The sequence below is a fragment of the Dreissena polymorpha genome, chromosome 1 (genome assembly GCF_020536995.1).
Source record: "Dreissena polymorpha isolate Duluth1 chromosome 1, UMN_Dpol_1.0, whole genome shotgun sequence".
Taxonomy (NCBI): Eukaryota; Metazoa; Mollusca; class Bivalvia; order Myida; family Dreissenidae; genus Dreissena; species Dreissena polymorpha.
In genome coordinates, this window is record NC_068355.1 from 56,624,738 (window position 1) to 56,644,661 (window position 19,924).

At 35.4% G+C, this 19,924-nt stretch overlaps 1 protein-coding gene across 1 annotated transcript in view; it reads left to right on the forward strand.

Annotated features, from left to right (window-relative positions):
• LOC127881603 (uncharacterized) overlaps positions 1-19,924 on the forward strand; it is a 638,632-nt gene that overhangs the window by 43,043 nt on the left and 575,665 nt on the right. The gene's annotated exons all lie outside the window — the stretch shown is intronic.

Below are 19,924 nucleotides of genomic sequence, written 5' to 3' on the forward strand. Positions count from 1 at the left end.
TATATATATATATATATATATATATATATAATGTAGTGATACTAATGTGAGCATGTAATATACAAAATGTTTATTATTGCTTCAAACAGGAAAATTGTGAATCGAATTACGTGTCAATGTTTTTCGAACAGTTTGAATAACAGTTATGAAGGGGGTTTATTCCGCCTGTCTGAAAACTGGAAGAGGGTTTGTTCCGCTATGGAAGGGTGTTTCTTCCGTTTATGCAAAATGTGAAAGGGTTTTTTTTCCGCTATGCTGTTTTAAAGGAAGGGTGTTTCTTCCTAAGGGGGTTTATTCCGGGATTCGTTTTGACACCCAACACTTAATCCAGTTTCGTCTGGATTTTCTGTTGCACCAGTATACAGTACAATAACTGTTTCAATAGTGACTTATGTAAACGTCCGTAACGATAAATATACAGTATGTTTGATTTGCAATTAATTTTGAGAAAATGTCAAATTCCAAATCATTCGCTATATCATTCTGTTAAAATTTACCACGGAACATTAAACGGAAATTTAATGCACGCACGCTTTCCATGCGTTTGACGCGACGTTGTTCATGTAGGGAATAATTTGCGCGCGCTTTTCTCGAGAGAAAAGATTAAAACACACTGTACATTTACAGTTTGTTTGAAGAATGTCGAGTAAAAATTAAATAGGGATAAGTGTTTCGTATTACAAATTAAATTATGCGCATTTGAGAATTCAACAAGAAACGGAATATGGTCCAATTTCTAGGACGTGCATACTTCGGTACGATGTTTTTTACGGATATTCCCATTGCAAAAGCATGTGAGCCATCGCAAAGACCAGAAAAAAATACCTACCCTCCTATTTTTTTTTTCAGCCGTTTCCCGAAACACACAATTTTTTTGTTTGGCCCTAGGGACCAACTTCTGCTAAAAACTCTTGATGTATTGTCTCTATGACGGCTGCACTTTTCGCCACAAATGAAGCACTACGATTTCCAGTCAAAGCTCTCAAAAGTGGACCTCGTCTTGTGTTTTCCTTGTCATCCATTGTTGAGTCATCATAGGACCATCTGGGCCTGAAAACAGAAATACATATGAAATCCTTTGCAGAAAAATAGAGAATATGAAATGACATTTATGTTCTACTCTCAATGATCATGTTTGAGAGAAATCAAACTATGATATTTATGAATATCATTATCATTGTCATACCAGACCAGGATCACCACATGGTTGTCATATATGTCTTCAGTACACTCCTCTGCTTCATTTTTTTTGAAGCAAACAAAAATCATCTTTGATTTAATAATAATTATAACTTGCCTGTGTTCTCATGGTAAGTACATTTATATCTAACTATTTAGGATACACAAACCTCTTTAATAAATGACTGTATTAATGGATCAACAGAATTACAATTAACAATACATACTTTCTTACTTTGCAGTCATCTTTAAGATCTTTAAGTTCTCTCCAGAGGTAGCCATGTTTTCTTCCCCGAAGACTGTGGCATTCCCTTGGCTGATGAAGTTCTATTGTCTAACCTTTTAATATATTCCAAACAATAGTGTAGAATAGGCAGAAATTAACATATATTAGGCATACACAATAATTCATCAACAGAAAAAAAATACCGCTTACTAGTACCTATCCGAGTACCACTCAAGTTTTGGAAAAACAAATATTAGCACCTCTTATTAAATACAAAAGACAGTGTAGGTTTCATGTAAGGGTTTCAAATATCCACGCACACTACTTTTGCATGTATTCAAACGGATTTTAGTAAATATATGTGAGGAATAACATCAATGACATTGCAGACAAATTTCCTTGTGATGATGTTTGAGAAAATGGTTTATCAATTAAAATCTATAAACATAGCATGTAGTTATGAAACGAACAATGAATAAACATGTTAAATACTTACCATATTAGATGTACATGGAAATGAAAACTGTGAAAATGACAAAACAAGTTTGACATTGGTGTCTGCTAACTTTATGTGTATGGTAAATTTATATCTAAAATCAAATAATTCTTCATATTATTATAGTTGTCATAGCTTTCAGAGTTTACAGTTGACTCAGTTCATAAAAATGGTATATAATTTCATTTAAATGGATAACATATTACTGGTATAAAATCATAATTTAAGTTTTAAGCTATGAATTAACACAATGTATCAAATGAAAGTACAGTAACAAATTACTTCATCAATTAAAATATTATTTAATGATATCTGGATCGTATTCTTGACCAGTGTTTTTTTACATTTGTTTTAAAGGATATAAATACACTTATTAAATTTACCTGATTTTAAGTACATTTTAATCAAATACTTGATAGTTATACATAAAGATATTAGACTTTGCCCCCAAAATTGGAGCATTTTTTGCTGATTTTCAGTAAAATATGCATAAAAATGCATTCCATTACATGGTAATAGGTAAATAAAGCATTTAAGATACACACCCCTTTCATTTAATGTTGATTTAGAAGGAGGATAGCAATTTTCCCCACATAAAATAACAGTTGTAATGTATACAGTGAGTAGGACACTTTTGGCGGCCATCTTGGACGCAATCTTGGATTTTGAAGCCCTCCAGCACTTTTCGAACAAATAAAATCTCATACCATAATCTACAGACCCAGACGAACATTTCTGTATATAAAACTCTTTGTTTATTATTAGTGGCCAGTTAGGCCTAAATTAAAATTGAGTTTGTTTGCCCTTTACCGACCGACCCACTTTTTACCCCCCAACCCAAAAAATTTTATTGCGATTTCTGAAAACTTATTTTTTTTATTTTCGTTTTTTTTCGACGATGACAAAAGAGCCGAAAGCAATATTTATTCATGCGCGTATTTATATCCCTGTCTATTATTATTGCCCCTGACCGATCTAGGTCGCTCCGATGGTTGGAATTTCATACGCCCCAGAATAGACAGTAATGCAAGCGTCTATAACCAGCATCGCGATCGGCGGTGTTCCGTGAAAATGGCTGAACGACATCATACTTAACCATTGGTTCGCGAAAGTAGTCGGACATATACGAGTTTACGTTCGTTGTACACATGTTGTTAAGGTGATCCAAGATGGCAGACAATTAAAAGAAATAACGATGCTCAGCGAGAACAAATAACTATCGAATTTACGACGGACATCATATAATTAGTATCGATTAATGAAAAGAGCGTGTCATTCTACGATTGAGCATAGGTTTTAGATACAAATAAAACTCTCTTTTTTTTGCAAATGTATGAACTGAATGTCACAGAACAAGTGATGAAGTGTTTGAAAATTGGAATGCAGTCTACTCGCAAAGGAAAATACATCTTACAGTTACAGGATTTTTTTTGTCGAAAATGCAAAATAAAAGACAAACATGACTTGATTTATATGCAAGTGGATCTGTGTTTAATCAGATTCATGTGCATATTCTGCTTTATTATGTTTGCCACACTGAACAGTTCACTGTAATGGCATGTTAGTGAAATGGATATGTAAAGGTAAACTTATTTAATTTATTAATGTCTCTTAGCTAAATACATCGACAACACTCAAGTATATATGTTTAAAGCGTTAGTATATCTACAAACTGAAACTAACACCCACTGTCCTACAGTGGAACTAACCACCCTCTCCCCCGTTGCGCCTACACCGAAAGGTCCTGCAACGTACCTATCCAGATCCAGAATTTATTTCCCCAAATCAAGTTTTCATGCTTATGTTAGTTGCAATAATACAACTCCCAGCTATTGACCCTCTGAGCTGTACGTATGTACTCATAAAAGCTCAGAGCATTCAAGAAGAAATAATGCTTTATAATAATGTTCAGTTTGCACTTTTATGAATTTACTTTTCCATGCTGAGACTATGCACTAACCGGTCAAACACTTAAAATTGAGGCCTGTAAAAACTTCAACAGGCCTGTGAATTGTTTCTCCTGGTAGGCAAGTCTGGCCTGTAAAATGTGATGGTCTTTTGCCACGTCTGAATTTTTCCATTAAAGGCTTTGGGCTGTCTTTCTACACTCCTTCAATGCTTGTTGCATGCTAATTAAGCCCAATTTAAGGGAAAGGTTTAAGTTAAAAATAAAAGCTGTCTGGCTGTTAAATAATTACAAATGCATTTGAGCAATTAAAATCATATAATGAACAAATATTTGATGTAATAACACACAAGCATGCATTTGATATTAATATATGCAAGAAACAGCAAACAAGATAATGTTAAGCTACATAGGGCTTCGTACACTGCAACAGTGCTTTAATAAAAGTGTTTTAAATATTCATAGACTATTAGTGTATTAAAAACATAATTTCTCAAATAAAATAAAATAATTTTCCTACCTACCTACCCACCTGTAAAATTTAGGGTCGGTAAAGGGCAAACCAACAATATTTTAATTGTGGCCTTACTCCCCTAAATAAGCGACTTATGTGTGCCTGTTTGCAGCACTAACAATCTTTCTATAAAGATCAGCGTTATGCCAACCACCTTTTGCCAACCAGTGGGCAGAGTCTGCATATAGCAGGTGTGCGTGAGTCGTCGTGACGTCACTCATTAACTCGTCTCCAAAAATAACGAAATATCCCTTTTAGACGTTCTGAAAGCATAAAAAATATGATGAAAATGGTATATCATGATATTCAATTAACATAAAATAGAATTTGCAATGTAATATTATAAAATATGAGAATACCTTGATTTTTGTTATTAAGCGAGAGCTTTTTCCGCCATTTTGTGCGTACGATGTACTTTTGTGATCACGTGATTCCCCGCAGTGTAGATGCAACTTAATGAATTTTACACTGCACACCCATTTTTGGGTCACTAGGTCAAAGGTCAATGTCACTGGGACCTCTAAAAAAAATTCGGACAAGCTTTCATTTATTCTAAACAGCACCTGCAGCCAAACCTTGGCACCTGTAATGCGGTGCTTTTGTTTACATGTTATTTTACCGATTATAAAGCATTTTTGTCATAGTCTATAGTAAACCTATAGTTATTTGTGAACTCGTGTTCAACATTCTATAAATTGAGAACTGTGAATATAAACATATTTTACCTTATACTATTGAATTGTTACCACTCATGATACAATTAGGATGGTAGATATTGAGAATAAGGACAACTGTTTACGCAGTATTTTTTTCACCATTTTGGGAATGGGGCCAGGCCCCTTTGAATTGGGGAAATTCGCGGCGTTTTGACTAAAATTGGGAAATTGGTGTTGTTGTTTTGCAAAATATGCTTCAAAATTGAGAATAAAAGAGTGTCCGGTATTATATTTACTATGGTTGAACTTGGATGGGAGATAACACAATGTTGAGATCTAAATTTTTTTTTTTTTTTTTGCAAACCTTCCATTAGGAATTTTTAGCTTCCATTTGGGAAAAATATATACTTATTTCCATTGGAAATGGGTCTGCTTACCGGACCCAAATGTGAATGACAAAAAAACAACAACACTGTTACAATTATATAAGAAATATGTTCAGTGAATAGAATTTTTAAGTTCAGATGGCCTAATGCCTATTGCAACAGAGAACTCTCCTTTGGTGTGACATAATGATATACTTTGTCCCCCAAGCAAGTAGTGAATTATATGTGTGAAATAATAATATACTAATGTGAAAATACTGAGCTCAAGCCGGGGATAGAACCCACAACCTCCAGAGTGGTAGTCAGACAATTATACCACGTCGCTAAACAGCTAGCCCAACAGCAAGGCTGTTGGAAGTGACTTTATTTTCACTACAATACTACGTCGCCCAAGCAAGTAGAGAATGGTTTTGTTTATGTTAAGAACCAGAATGCCCATGATGACATCTCATCAATGTAATTGGTGTATTTTGTTTCACTATCAATAGAGCCATGAAAACACCTCAGCTGATAAATGTAATATTTAAAGAGCTCTTGAATAGCCAAGGAACACACAAAACACAAATATTTTCATTGAGCTTCATTTTTTGCATTCTAATAAAACACAATTTTACACTTGTGATTGAGACTTCTACATCCTGTATCCATGATTTCCCTTGTCAAGCAGACATAGCAATACATTTTATTGAGATCATTTTTATTTGAGTTCAGTTTTATACTAAATTATAATTAAACTTTAATAAAACAGTGAAATTATATTGGGTAGCAATTGGGTAGCAATGTTGGTAAGTTGATTTCAATTAGATGTTTTTCACACTTGATTTGAGAATCTGATAGGTTGTTTTGTGGCTGAAGAAGTTTTAACGCATTAATAGTATGTATTCTCAGAGTTGTGTTTACCTTTTTGGGAAATAATTAATGAGCTAATTATTTTTTTCTGTTTCAAATACACAGTTGATGTACAGAGGGCACATTGGCAACCAAGAACTCACTCATTTCAGGCAAGAGAAATAGAACTTGAGCCAGTCGCTGTACATTCACGGAACTCCATCCTGTCTATGCGGACGAGACTGTTGTTGGAACAGTTATATAGTGACCAGCAGAACTGTTACTCAAGCCAAACACTTGACACTATACTGGCCCCCTCCTGTTTTGGTGGAAGTGGCAGTGGTTGGGATAGTTATCTATAACTATAGTAAGCGATAGTAAGCAGCAGAAAACTCGAGTCAGACACTGGACATGTACTGACATCAAAACTGTCTAGGTGGAAGTGACTGTGGTTGGAATAGTTGTCTAGTAGGCTACTTAAATATAATTCTAGCTAGACACTGGACATGTACTTACCTCCCTCTTGTTGTGATAAAAGTGATTGTGGTTGAAACAGTTGTATAATGAGCAGTGGAACTGTAACTCAATCCAAACACTTGACCCTATACTGACCAACCTTCTGTTAAGTGGAAGTAACAGTGCCTGGAATAGTTGTCAAGTCAAGAATTACAAGTCGCAAGGTCGCAAAGTCGGGTCAGGTAAGATTACATTGATATCAATACCAGTCACAGCCTCAGTGGCATGCAGCCAAATCACATATTGCATGCTCAACTGAAGTGAAAGTTCTTAGATATATGATATTTTGTTCAGTCATTGTCTGCTGTCAAATGTGTGTTGCCTGTCATTTCAAGTACCATTTTTTGACATCTTCCTTGTAACCACATAAAAGAAGTTATACAAACTGGACAAGGGTTTTCAGTTCTAACCCAATTAAGAAGAAATCCATATTTTTTACTGTGTGCTGTAAATTTGTTTTGAACATTGTAATTTCTAAATTGCAAGTTGTTCTCAGCAATTATCAAATAATTATCAAGACTGTTGTTTATCACCTGATTTACTCTGTCAAATTATTTTGAATGAGTGTTCCATAAATTTACCACCAACATTAAAGCATGTTTATGACATGTTCATGTCTTTAGTTCATGTCTAACAGTATATAATATACCGTATGCATTTCAGTTTTATAAGGATATTAAGAACTCCATAAATTCCATGAAGTGAATGGAAAATCTCAATTTAACTTATAATTCCTGGACAAACAGAGATGTTTTGTACATTTATTATTTTGAGTGATCTCCCTTGGAATGGCTGTACTCGTATATCTCACTTCCAGCGGTAAAAGTTTGGTAAAATGTTTTAATTTTGAGTGGTCTCCCTTGGACTTGGGTTGCTAATATATATCACTACCATTTCCAATGGTAAAATGTTGTTAATAATCCCTGAATGATGTGAATATGCCATGAGGTTGGATTAATGTATATCCCGATCAGACTAGAATATTAAATATACCAATAGTCTGGTATACAAAATAGTAACATAGGCTTCAACTCAAATTCCTCATGCGTAATACTAGTATGCTTACTTTGTTTACACGTATTATAATTTGTGTATTATACAGAGAAACATTTGTTTGTTCTCCCTTTCTTCTGTTTGATTCACATTCTGAAGAAGTATTTGAACTTACATGTAAGTAAACAAAATTTTTAACAAATAATAACATATTCTGTCGCAGAATAGTATTTTTTTATACCGTCTTGCTATACTGTTTTACCGTAATATATTTTTACATGAATTTAGCATTATTTATATTCAATCATATTTCAATGTTTTTTATGGGATTTTATGGTAGTGTTATTCATTTAAATATTATATAAAAAGCCTATGGGTAAGCAGTGAAACATGTATAGTAAAATAACACACCCTGATGTGTGTGATGTTAATTGAAACTAAAGGTAGACTTCAATATAACTCTAAGAGGGTTTGTCAGGAATGTTAAATACTGAGAAACATGCTGATGATCATTCAATCATTGTGTAACCCCTTGGAAGTGATCTAATTGTATGTAAGTTGAAGTGGGGTGTTAACAAAAAATGAAATTATTTTCATTACAAAACGGTTGTGCAGTTGCAACCGTTTTGCCCTGAAAATGAATACAGACATTATAGTGTAATGGTACCAGTACCTAGCATGTCAGACTGTGACCATTGTACCAGTACATACAGACTGAGACAATGCTTTTGTAACCCATTGGGAAAAGAACTGGTAAGAGCCCAATTTGGAAAATTATGCGAGAAAAACCCAGAAATTTGGAAAATGTGTGTATTTGATTTGTTTGCTCCCAAATACTTTAAATTGATAATTAAATGTTGTTAAGTTGTCAATATAATATTTACTTAGGTTCAAGCCATAACGCTGCATAAGAAAACTAGTTAAAAGTTGCAGTTGCATTGTTATTTTAGTTTTCTTCAATTGGGATATTTTTTGACAGCAATTGGGAAATTTGTAGTTTTTTCCTTACTGGATAAATGCCATTGTCCGGTACTTTATAAAAAAAAAAATCGCTGCAATGGTACCAGTAATGTAGTATGTCAGGTTGTGAAAATGGTATTGATATGTCTTATGTTAGACTGTGACAATAATACCTGTACATAGCATGCTAGACTGTGAAAATGGTACCAGTAAGTAACAGTTCAGACTTTGACAATGGTACCAGTACGTAGCATGTCGGGTACCAGTACGTAGCATGTCAGACTGTTACAATTATATCAGGACGTAGCATGTCTGATGGTGACAATGGTACCAGTGCTTAGCATCAGATCTAAGACTATGATAATGGTACCAGTACGTGACATGTCAGACCGTTACAATGGTACCAGTACGTAGCATGTCAGACTGTTACAATTATACCAGTTTTGAGCATGTGAGACTGTTACAATTGTGTCACTTCGTAGCTTGTCAGACTGTTACAATTATACCAGTATGTAGCATGTGAGACTTTGACAATGGTACCAGTACATAGCGTCTGAGACTCTAACAATGGTACCAGTACGTAGCATGTCAGGCTTTTACAACGGTAACAGTCCGTAGCATGTCAGACTGTTACAATTATGCCAATATGTAGCATCTGAGACTGTGGCAATGGTACCAGTGCGTAGCATCTGTCAGACTGTGACATTGGTACCAGTACGTAGCATGTCAGACTGTTACAATGGTACCAGTCCGTAGCATGTCAGACTGTTACAATTGTACCAGTACCTAGCATCTGAGACTGTGACAATAGTACTAGTAGGTAGCATTTGAGACTGTGACAATGGTACCAGTGCTTAGCATCTGTGACTGTGATAATGGTACCAGTATGTGGCATGCCAGACTGTGACAGTGGTACCAGTACATAGCATGTCACACAGTTAAAATTATACCAGTATATCTTAGAAGCAAGTGAGACTCTGACAATGGTACCAGCAGAGGGCAAGATAAGATGCGTATTTGCGTAAAATACGCATGAAAAGAAAGAAAATACGCATAACTTAAAATTTTGTGGAGTAAGAAAACTCCTGGCCAAATTTGGATTACGCATCGTGTACAAGTTCAATGCGTATAAGCCGTGTATACATGCATATAAATTCATGTAAACATGACTAATTCCCACCATTGTGTCCACACCGGTAAAAACTTGACATCACCATCTTTGAATAGAATATGGTTCCCGATCGAATTTACTCCTCAGTCAGAACGGCATCATTTCATTTTGGCACACGATAAAGGCCGATGTTGACTAAACCCGCTGCATTGTTGAGAATCTATATACGCTTATGTTGAAAACTGTTGACATCACATTCGATAAAACCCGAATTGCCCAACTTCAAGCATATAATTTTTGCTATCAGTTCATCTCTTGTGTGATACTATGGAAAAACTTTTTCCTTCAAGCACTTTTAAAATGACAGCCAAAATACACATATAATAAACAAGTTATACGGAGACCACCCGCTTAGCATTCAGACTAAGCACATGTTTAACCTGATAGATATATTGAAATCCGGTTTGCAATCAATGAATCCACTTGAATCATAATGTAATGCGAAAACTTGCTGCTTGCTTATTTTTCATATGACCGTCACGATCTGTGCTGTCCTGACCGGCATTCTCTGTCCCGAAAGTGCTTAACTTTTTGTGACGTATGCCGCAGCGTCTGCATGTGTTTGTGTTTAAATGTCATGTAAATAAAACAAAAAGTAATGGCGAGTCAGTTAAAAATGGTAATTTCTTTCAAGTCGACATCGTCAGTAGTAACATCAGAAAAAATAGTACGCCCTAATATTTACAGTATATTAACAGATGTTATAAACTCGGTGCAGAGAAAGAAACATGACGGAAATAAGGTCACAGACAAGACTATTTCTAACTGGAAAGAATGTTTCCCGTGGCTCAAAATTGAGCCACTGTGTGCTAAACAATGGCTTTCTAAATCAAGACGGAAAAAGATATTAATGGCTGCTTATAAGCCAGGGGCAAAAAAAACCCATAAAAACTGTTAAATAAAACAAAAGTGATTGCTTAATTGTGTACAAGACTGCTTGTTATAGCGAGTTAACAGTACATGTACAATGTATTATTAATTCTGAACATTTGAACATAAATACTCCTTAAAATTATCGGATTTTAATTTTTACTCATCAATTAAAAATTTCATGAGTGAAATACCCATCGGCTGAAAAAATTATCTGGAGCTCTGGGTACCAGTACATAGCATGTCAGACTGTGAAAATGGTACTGATATGTATAATGTTAGACTGTGACAATCGTACCAGTATGTAGCATGTCAGACTGTGAACATTTTACCAGACAGTATGTAGCATGTGAGGCTGTGACAATTTCACCAATAGATAGCATGTCAGATTGTGACAATAAAATGTCACCAATAGAATGTCAGACTGCGACAATGGTGCAGTATGTCTCCCATCAAACTGAGACAATTGTACCAGTACATAGACTGAGACAATGGTACTAGTTTGTAGCTGGTCAAACGGTGACACTGGTACCAGTGCGAAGAATGTCAGACTGAGACAATGGTACTAGTTTGTAGCTGGTCAGACGGTGACACTGGTACCAGTGCGTAACATGTCAGACTGAGACAAAGGCACTAGTTTGTAGCTGGTCAGACGATGACACTGGTACCAGTGCGTAACATGTCAGACTGAGACAATTATAATGATGCTAAAAAGGTATAGCTTGGGGATATAGGTTCTTTTATCAGCAAAATCTTGCAAACTTGTTAGCCAGCATCAAATGAATGTACCTTATTATGCGCTCTTTCCAAAAAACCCGTTAGCCACCAAAAAAAATAACATGGTGGCCTTTTTTTCCAAAATGGCGGCCGCATAATTGTGTATACAATTTTTATTGAAAATCAAGGTATTTGCACTAGAAGACTTATGAAAACAAACATTATTCAGGTTGCTTTGTTGTTAAGAATGTTTACAATTTACAATTTATTCTTCTTTGACATTTAGATGTGAAAAATTGTACATTTGTATCGAAATTGTCGCAATTTGCACAATAATTTTGAACCACATATGCACGTATATATCACAATAAAGTTATAATATAAAGACAATACACACGCATGTATGGCACACATAAACATCTGTGTTAAAACATGTTGAATAAATAAGTATATATAGCAATTAAAAAAAAATTATTTTATACCCAGGGGTGCGCTTATTATGGATTTATTGGTATCAATGTGCCTCCATAGCTCAGTGGATAAGGCGCTTCCTGAAATCCAGAGGTCTCGGGTTCGATCCCGGGTCGGGGCACATACATGCCAGTCATGTTTCAGCGGAATGCTGACTGACAAATAAAGGCTTAGCTCGGCATTAAGACGTGTTTGAAAAAAAAAAAAAAAAATTGTTGGACAGTACCTCCCAAAAAATAAAAATAACAATATAAACCAGGATCATCACCTTTGTCATAAAGACTAGTTTGAACTTGATTATTAATAATAGTTGATTGTACATGTAAATATAGAGGTGCAACATCATTACTTGAAGACTTATATATTTATTGACTCTAAGTTATGTGTGATCAATCTTGTTTACTGACTTTTAATTGAGTTTGAAATACTAGCAGGGTTATTCAGAACTTCTCTTCTTATAATGTATATGAACTTTCTTTATATATAATTCACATATATTGTTTAAGGATTGTTGGGTGTTTTACTATGGTATGATTTAACGTATGATCTTATTAAGACATTTACTGGCACTTTAATGTAATTGGTACTGTTTACATATGCCCTACAATCAATGCAGAGTATGAAAGCTCATAGTCCGAAGATTGCTCTATATTGAATCTGTAACTTGGCTGATAAAATGGCAATCTATATTGCAACTATCTTAGTTTGAGATAAATAAATGATATAAACACTCGTCAATAGACTGTATCAAGATAAATTTGGATAAAACCCCAAACACGTGTTGTTGACGTCCTAGCATTTGACCTGTATATGCATATCAGGTGATTTTAAATAATCAGGTGATTTGACAACATGTGATCATTCATGTGACGAGGTGACCTAAACATAAGATAATTCAAATAGTATCTGTGTTTCTGATATTCAATTTATAGAACACGGGATAATAAAATCAAGGTGTCATTTTCTATACCATGTGATATTCAGATAAAGGTTGCAAGCTATTAGCCAAGTCAGCATTTAATGTCGTGCATGGATATCCAATCGTTTTATTGATTTGCAGTATACAAATGACATGCTGACCCCAAAATATAAAACCTAGTGAACAAGTTAAAAATAACGTTACGACTCAATTTTCATGAACTCGCAGTAGGGGTAACCCCGGTCGTTACGTTACTTTTCAGTCAAAGTCTAGTATCGTGCTATTTGCGAAAACAAAACCATATTTTTCAAAACTAAACATATTTTAATCAATCGATGTAAACACGAGTTTATTTAAATTTATTGACCTTGAATGAAGTGTCCTAAAATGTGTTAATCGCATCTTGCGAATGATAGGTGACACGCGTGATTCAATCATCACTGGATACTTCTAGGTAGCAATTAGCTGCTGATAATATCAGCTTGATATACAGAAAACATACCTATGATAGTAGATTTGTGTATTTCAATACGTTTAAATAAACATGTGTTTTAACATTTAGTTTTGTATTAATTGACTGAAAGGAGGTATGATTCTTGAACTTCCGTAAAATACTCTACATCAATATAATATGTTAGAGATTTTGTAATATCTTCAATACCGTTTACGTAGTTGTTCACAAACAAATGGAAATAATAACTACAAATGAAAAAGTATATGTACTGAGGTACCAGTAAACCTATTGTAAATACTTGTAAATTAAAGAAATTGAAGAGGTGTGATCACAAAGAAGGCACAGGGGGCCAAAGTACGTTAATAGACTCTGGAAAAGTGGCATGCATAACTTAGTGACAAATCTTTAAAAACAGACATCATAATACACACACACTTAGTATTGCTAGTGGGACTTTTCAACACAAAATATGTATACAAACCGTTTTTTTTTGTTAAACTGTCAATCTTATGGATGCGACCACTTGTATTAAGCGACCTTTGTCTTATGCGACCATTTTGAAATCCCACGGAGCTTTTTCGCTATATAATGATATTGTATTAAGCAAATTTTGTCTTTAGCGACTGCTGGTTTTTGTGTATTTTGATGTCCGAATCTTGAATTAAGCGACCACTAGGAGGTAAAAGTGGTTAATCTATTGATCTTTCAGGGACAAATCTGTGTTAATTGTTTATCTAAGCCGATAAGATGTAATGGTACACCTCTGCTTTGTTTTCACACCAACCATTATGATTATGCTTTGTCTCGTTGACCGGTTCTGACTGGTATTGTTGTAGACTGCGTATCAATTTATTTAGTTGAATTTTAGAGGAACGTATAATAACGCACAGTCTACAGCTTAAATAGTTTATTATGTGGAACGTTAAGAGACAACGCCGATTTTTCTCGAGTATAGATAACAGGTGCAGAAACAATGCACTGTACGCAACAAACATTTCCTGTGAAGAACGGAAAATAAACTATTAATCGGCAACATCTGTCGAAATCCATACATTACCAATTTGTAATTATGCTAATTGGTAGATGTTTGATAGCCAATCACATTGTTATTTACTTCATAAATTTTCCAATCAGGTCTGTTTGTTTGTTTTCAATTGACGTTTTTTAATTTTTTCAGCTTATTATGTATCATAATCGAGTCAGATTTCCTTAAGCATACATGCAGAAATTAAAATGTCAAAACGAACAGTGTTAACGTTGAATGAGAAAATTCGGGTATTGGACGTAAAATTGCAGATGAGTTTGGAGTAGGTAAAACTCAAATTCAGAACATTCTTGAGCGTAAAGCCGAGATGCTTGAAGACGTGGAAAATAATGTGTCAGGTGGAAAAAAATTAATTGTCTTTGTTGTTTTTGCAAATAAATATGTACACACAATTCATTTATAATAGATGAAAATTTATAATAAGTGAAACAAGAAATATCTTTAAAAAAGATATACGGCGTAAATAGTTTAATGAATGAGATCAAGTATAGCGAATGTCTTTTTCTGTGCAGTTCTTAGCTGCATCACACGCAGTACGGGATGTTACGGGGAGTTTTCGCGGCTTATTTTACATTATAACATATTGCTGGTCATAAACCTATAGATACAAAACAGAAAACCAAAAGAAGAATGGAAGTGAAATTTAAACATATGAGTCAACCGGCCACACGAGAAGTATCCGTATTTATAGGCGCGTTCTTCGAACAAACCTGTTTTAGTGGTTTGTCGGGCATTGCTATTTGATTCGAGTATTAACAGTAACAATTATCATCGTGCTAATGCTTAAAGTGATATTATGGGCATTTTGCACTGTTGAATTGAGCTGAAAAGAATTAACAGGTCAAAATAGTTTGTTAAAATGTGGTTACTGATTAATTATCTGCAACTCACCTTGCTACCAGTTGTTTATAAAAATATATTTTATATTCGATATTCTTACGTGACCCACCCAGTCCTGTAAGCTGAAATAATCCGTAAAACAATTTCGTGTCTTTGTATCGTTTGAACAAATCTGCACTAAAACTAAATTTAGGTTCAACTCGTAAACGCATGATCAGTTGTCAAACGAAAGTACGGTTGATATTCAAATGCATTATTTTTCTCTTTCTGGTATATTGTTTTAGTATGATGATGCTGCATTAATTAATATAAGTGTATATGAAGTAGAAACATCAAAAATAATCAACGGTTGCGATAGACACCTATAAACTGTTACATGCTCATAATATCACTTTAGTACATTAGGCAATATGGACGAATAATTATTGTTAAATTTATCAACAATAATATTTATCATTGTATTGTTGAAAACACATTAAGAATCTATTATTTACATACCATAATTATATTGCTGAATATCTTCATTTAACATATTTCTGGTCTAAAGAAAATTCCAGGTCACCTAGTTCACGGATAGCGTCTTTATTATATAACGATTATTTTATTGGCCGCCAACTCCGATGATGACCTGTATATAAACTCTGAATGTCCGCGAATTGACCCGATATACCTCGCGGGTTGAAATGCAATGCTTTAAAGTGAGGCCTCGCTTCCATTGCTCTTTATACTTTTACATGTTAACATGTTGACAGGAATAAGGAAGTAAGTACTAAATATGAGAACATAGCCTTTTAAGTATAAACGCTCTTGCGCTGGTAATACTCTGAAAATAAAAGGTGTACGCACAAACTGTATTGATGTCGAGAATTGAGTGTAAAACTGTTCTATCTATTAAGCCTTTTCATTCGAGATAAAATTGTTTCATACAGTAAAACAGTGTTACAAAGACGCGGATATGTTTCCAATGTTCTGGTGGTATACTCAAATCAGCCAATGGAATAAATGAAGTGTATTCATTCGTACCTAGCCGCGGGAAATTTTATTGGAATTTTATTGGACACTTACAAAGGTCAGGCTAAGGTGAAAAGCTGGCTTAATACAGCTTACGCCGAAAAATAAAACAGATTATAAGTAAAATATTGTTTATGTATTGTATTTATATTCATTTTATTATAAAAGTTAAAAATATTGTTGACAAAAGAGATGATCCTTCATATAGATTAAAATTGGGGGTCGGCATTCTTCCAGAATGGCCTTTTTTATTTAAAGACCATTTTATTAATAGACCACTTTTGATTACTCCCTTAAGTGGTATCTTAATACAAGATTGACTGTACTTCTCATATTAAGGATACATATGTGACAGTATTCATTGGGCTGTATTCCTAGATGTGTATTATTTTGTTTTCTATCCCTGTGTGCATTGCTATCAATCTTTCACTTATTCTCAATGACTTACTTTCACAATATTATTATACAGGACACTTGCAATAATCAAACTCTCACCTATATGACACCCATGGTCGTTAAACGAATGTACTCATAAAAGCTCCAATCATTCAAGAAGAACAAGGCAGAGTTAACAGGTATTTCAGAAAGAACTCCGCGGAAATCATCATTATCAGCATTAATCCCTTGACCGGTTTGGCAATTTTGGGGGGAGGGGCGGGGAGTGAGAAAAGCCGATAAAAAAATTCTCCCCGAGTCAGGTCTGCTGTGTGCTGCTCAAAGTAATTTATTCATCGGAAGGGATGTCCATTTCTTTCTTCTGACAGCCTCGACGTTGACCTCCCTCTAGCATGCCCTGGCAAACCGGCTTGCACAGAGAGTCGTGTCTGGTCACGTGTCCAAACCAAGCCAGCTTTTGTTGTATGACAGTTGCAAGTAAGGCCTCCTGTGGACCAACAAGTGTTGCAGTCATGTTCATGAATGTACTATTTGGTCTTGTGCTCCCTGAAGGAGATACTAAGCAGTCTTTGGAGATATTTATGTTCACATGCCAGTATCCTGCGTTCTGTATCCGCGTAAAGGGTCCAGGTGTCGCAGCCGTAGAGTAGGATGAAGACTACGAAGAAATTGTTGAGCCTGTACTTGGTGGGGAAGCTGATGGATCGGTTTTTTAACAACCTGCTCATTCTTACAATCGCAGCGGTCACCATGACAATTCTTTTTCGGACCTCAGCGGTACTGGTACCATCCTTGGACAGGGTTGTGCCTAAGTTCTTGAAGTTGGCCACTTCTTCTTGCTGCTGGCCGTTCATGGTGATGTCTGCACTGGTGTTCGTCGTGCTCTTAACCATGATCTTCGACTTTTCCATGCTGACCTCTATCCCGTATGCTCCTGCTCTGCCATAGAGTATGTGGGTGAGATCTTGAAGTTCACTGCTGGTGCCACTCATGGGGTCAATGGCATCAGCGAATCTCGAGTTAAAGATGGATCTTCCAACGGTGCAGATAGAGGTGTGGTGGTAATAGAGAGTCTCCAGCATTATCTTACCTTTTGAATGTAAAGGTTGAGCAGGACGGGAGAGAGCAGACAACTCTGACGAACGCCCAATGATGTCCTGATGAAGTTCCTCTTCTGTCGGTTGAGTAGCACTGCGGTGCTGGCGGTTCCCTAGATTCTTGAATGGCTTGCACCAGACCTTCGTTGATGTTGAATGCTCTCATAACATGCCATAGCTCATCATGTCACACGCGGTCGAAAGCTTTTTTAAAGTCAATGAAGTTGTGAAAATGGTCACTTTGATGCTGCAGGTGTTTGTCAATGATGATGCTGAAAATAAAGATCTGTTCCACCGTGCTCCACCCAGCCCTTAATCTGACCTGCTTTTGGCTAGCAGTTCCTCTGCCGTACGTTTCAATCGATTAAGGAGAATGGGTGGCATGGGATGACTGATGAGGCTGCTGGTGCGGTTTTTCTTAGAACAACTTGAGGTTGCCCTTTTTCAGTAGGGGTTTGACTGGTGACGGGGTCCCCTCCTTGGGCCACTGCTTTTACTACTAGATATTTTGGCATAGTACCGTCATTGCTGCTGCCGTTGCATCTCCTCCGTGCTTAATTAGCTCGGAAGGGACGTTGTCCACTACAGGGGATTTTCCTGGCTTAAGACAACTTCCTCCTCAGACTACACACTGCCTGGAAATCAGCGGATCCGCAAATATCGCAACCATGGCATGTTCTGATTTAAAATCTGTGTATGTAGCGTCGTAAGGCAGCTTAGGCTAGACGATGCTAATGCCTCGACGGAAATGTGCAGATTATACAAATCATTAGCCAAAATACCGCAAGTTGTTCCACATTTGATGAAACTAAGGCAATCGAAGGCGCATAACTGCATGTAACAATATATCATATTTGTCAGTTGCAAACATGCACTCATCTTCTTCTGAATGCATATGACAGCAAAACAGAAAACTGTTTCATCTATCACAACCGCATACTTTGCAAGCTCATTGCTCATTTTGAATTCGTATCAACACCGACATTTGCAAAGTTTAGAATTTCTAAACAAATGAATTTGCGTTGGATATGCTATTGCTTTAATAAAACGGGTTCAGCATTGCAAATTGCGTATCAGTACAATCTTGCATCTGCACTCTAGCAATAGTGTAAAAAGCGTTACATAAAAAACTTCTTCAATCATGAATATGGTTTAAAGAAATTCTCTGCATCGCCCTATATTTTTTGCAAAACAATCATCCATTGAAAAATATGTTCACACATGCACGCATGCAATTAATAATGTGACCTGCACGCATGCAATTAATAATGTGAACTTCATTTAACTTCACTTCAAAGACGAACAATTGTCCTTCTGAGACTGAAACAATGAGTGTGTAATGGGAAAATGCCAATAATCATACCATCAGTGTGTTTATTTACAAGTATGACCATCCTAGATACATATTGTCTGTTTTCTGTATCAGAGTTGATTCCTAAAATTGAATGTCATAAACGAAGTCAAAAAATAAAATATATGATCGTTCATAATCCGATTTTAAATCCAATCAGTTCATGCTTTTGTTTAAAATCCTAGCATGGTGAGCTAATTGTTTGGATTCAACTCTAGTTTTAGTTTGTTGTTAATGGAACTTTTGTTGATATTTGCATTTACAATCGCTAGAAATAATAAAATATACAAAAATGCATTTAAGTTGATATCAGTCTCAGTAAGGTTTTTAATATCAAAATAAGATACGAAATTGTATTGTTCTTCATGTAACTAAGCTTTAATTTTAGAAAATGTTTAGAGGAATCAAAGTTCATAGTTTTAAAGTTTGAAGTCATTTTTGTCACACAAACTGAGGCTGGCTGTTGCAATATATATATATATAACTCTAAGCTCTACAAGCGCTAATTGTCACATATACTAATACTCATGTCTAAAATACCCAAATAATACTAGTTTAAGATAAACCCAACTTGAACATCAAAACTGAGACTGGAAACGGCTGCCATCGGGTGGCTCAAAGGTTTTATTAAAAACGCACATCAAACTTAGTTTTTATACCACATTGCATGTTTCCTTGCTGATTTTCTAAATTATTATATATACATATGTAAGCTGCCCAACTTGTTCACATGAACTAAGACCAGAAATGGCGGCTATCTTGTAACTGGACGCCATCTTGAATTTTTTACTAAATATCAACCGTGTGTATTAAACTTAGTGTTTATACCAAATGTCATGCTAAATTGAAGATTTGCACAATTTTTACGCACAGTTGCTTAAGATATACCCAACATGGCTGTATAGATTGAATCGGAAATGGC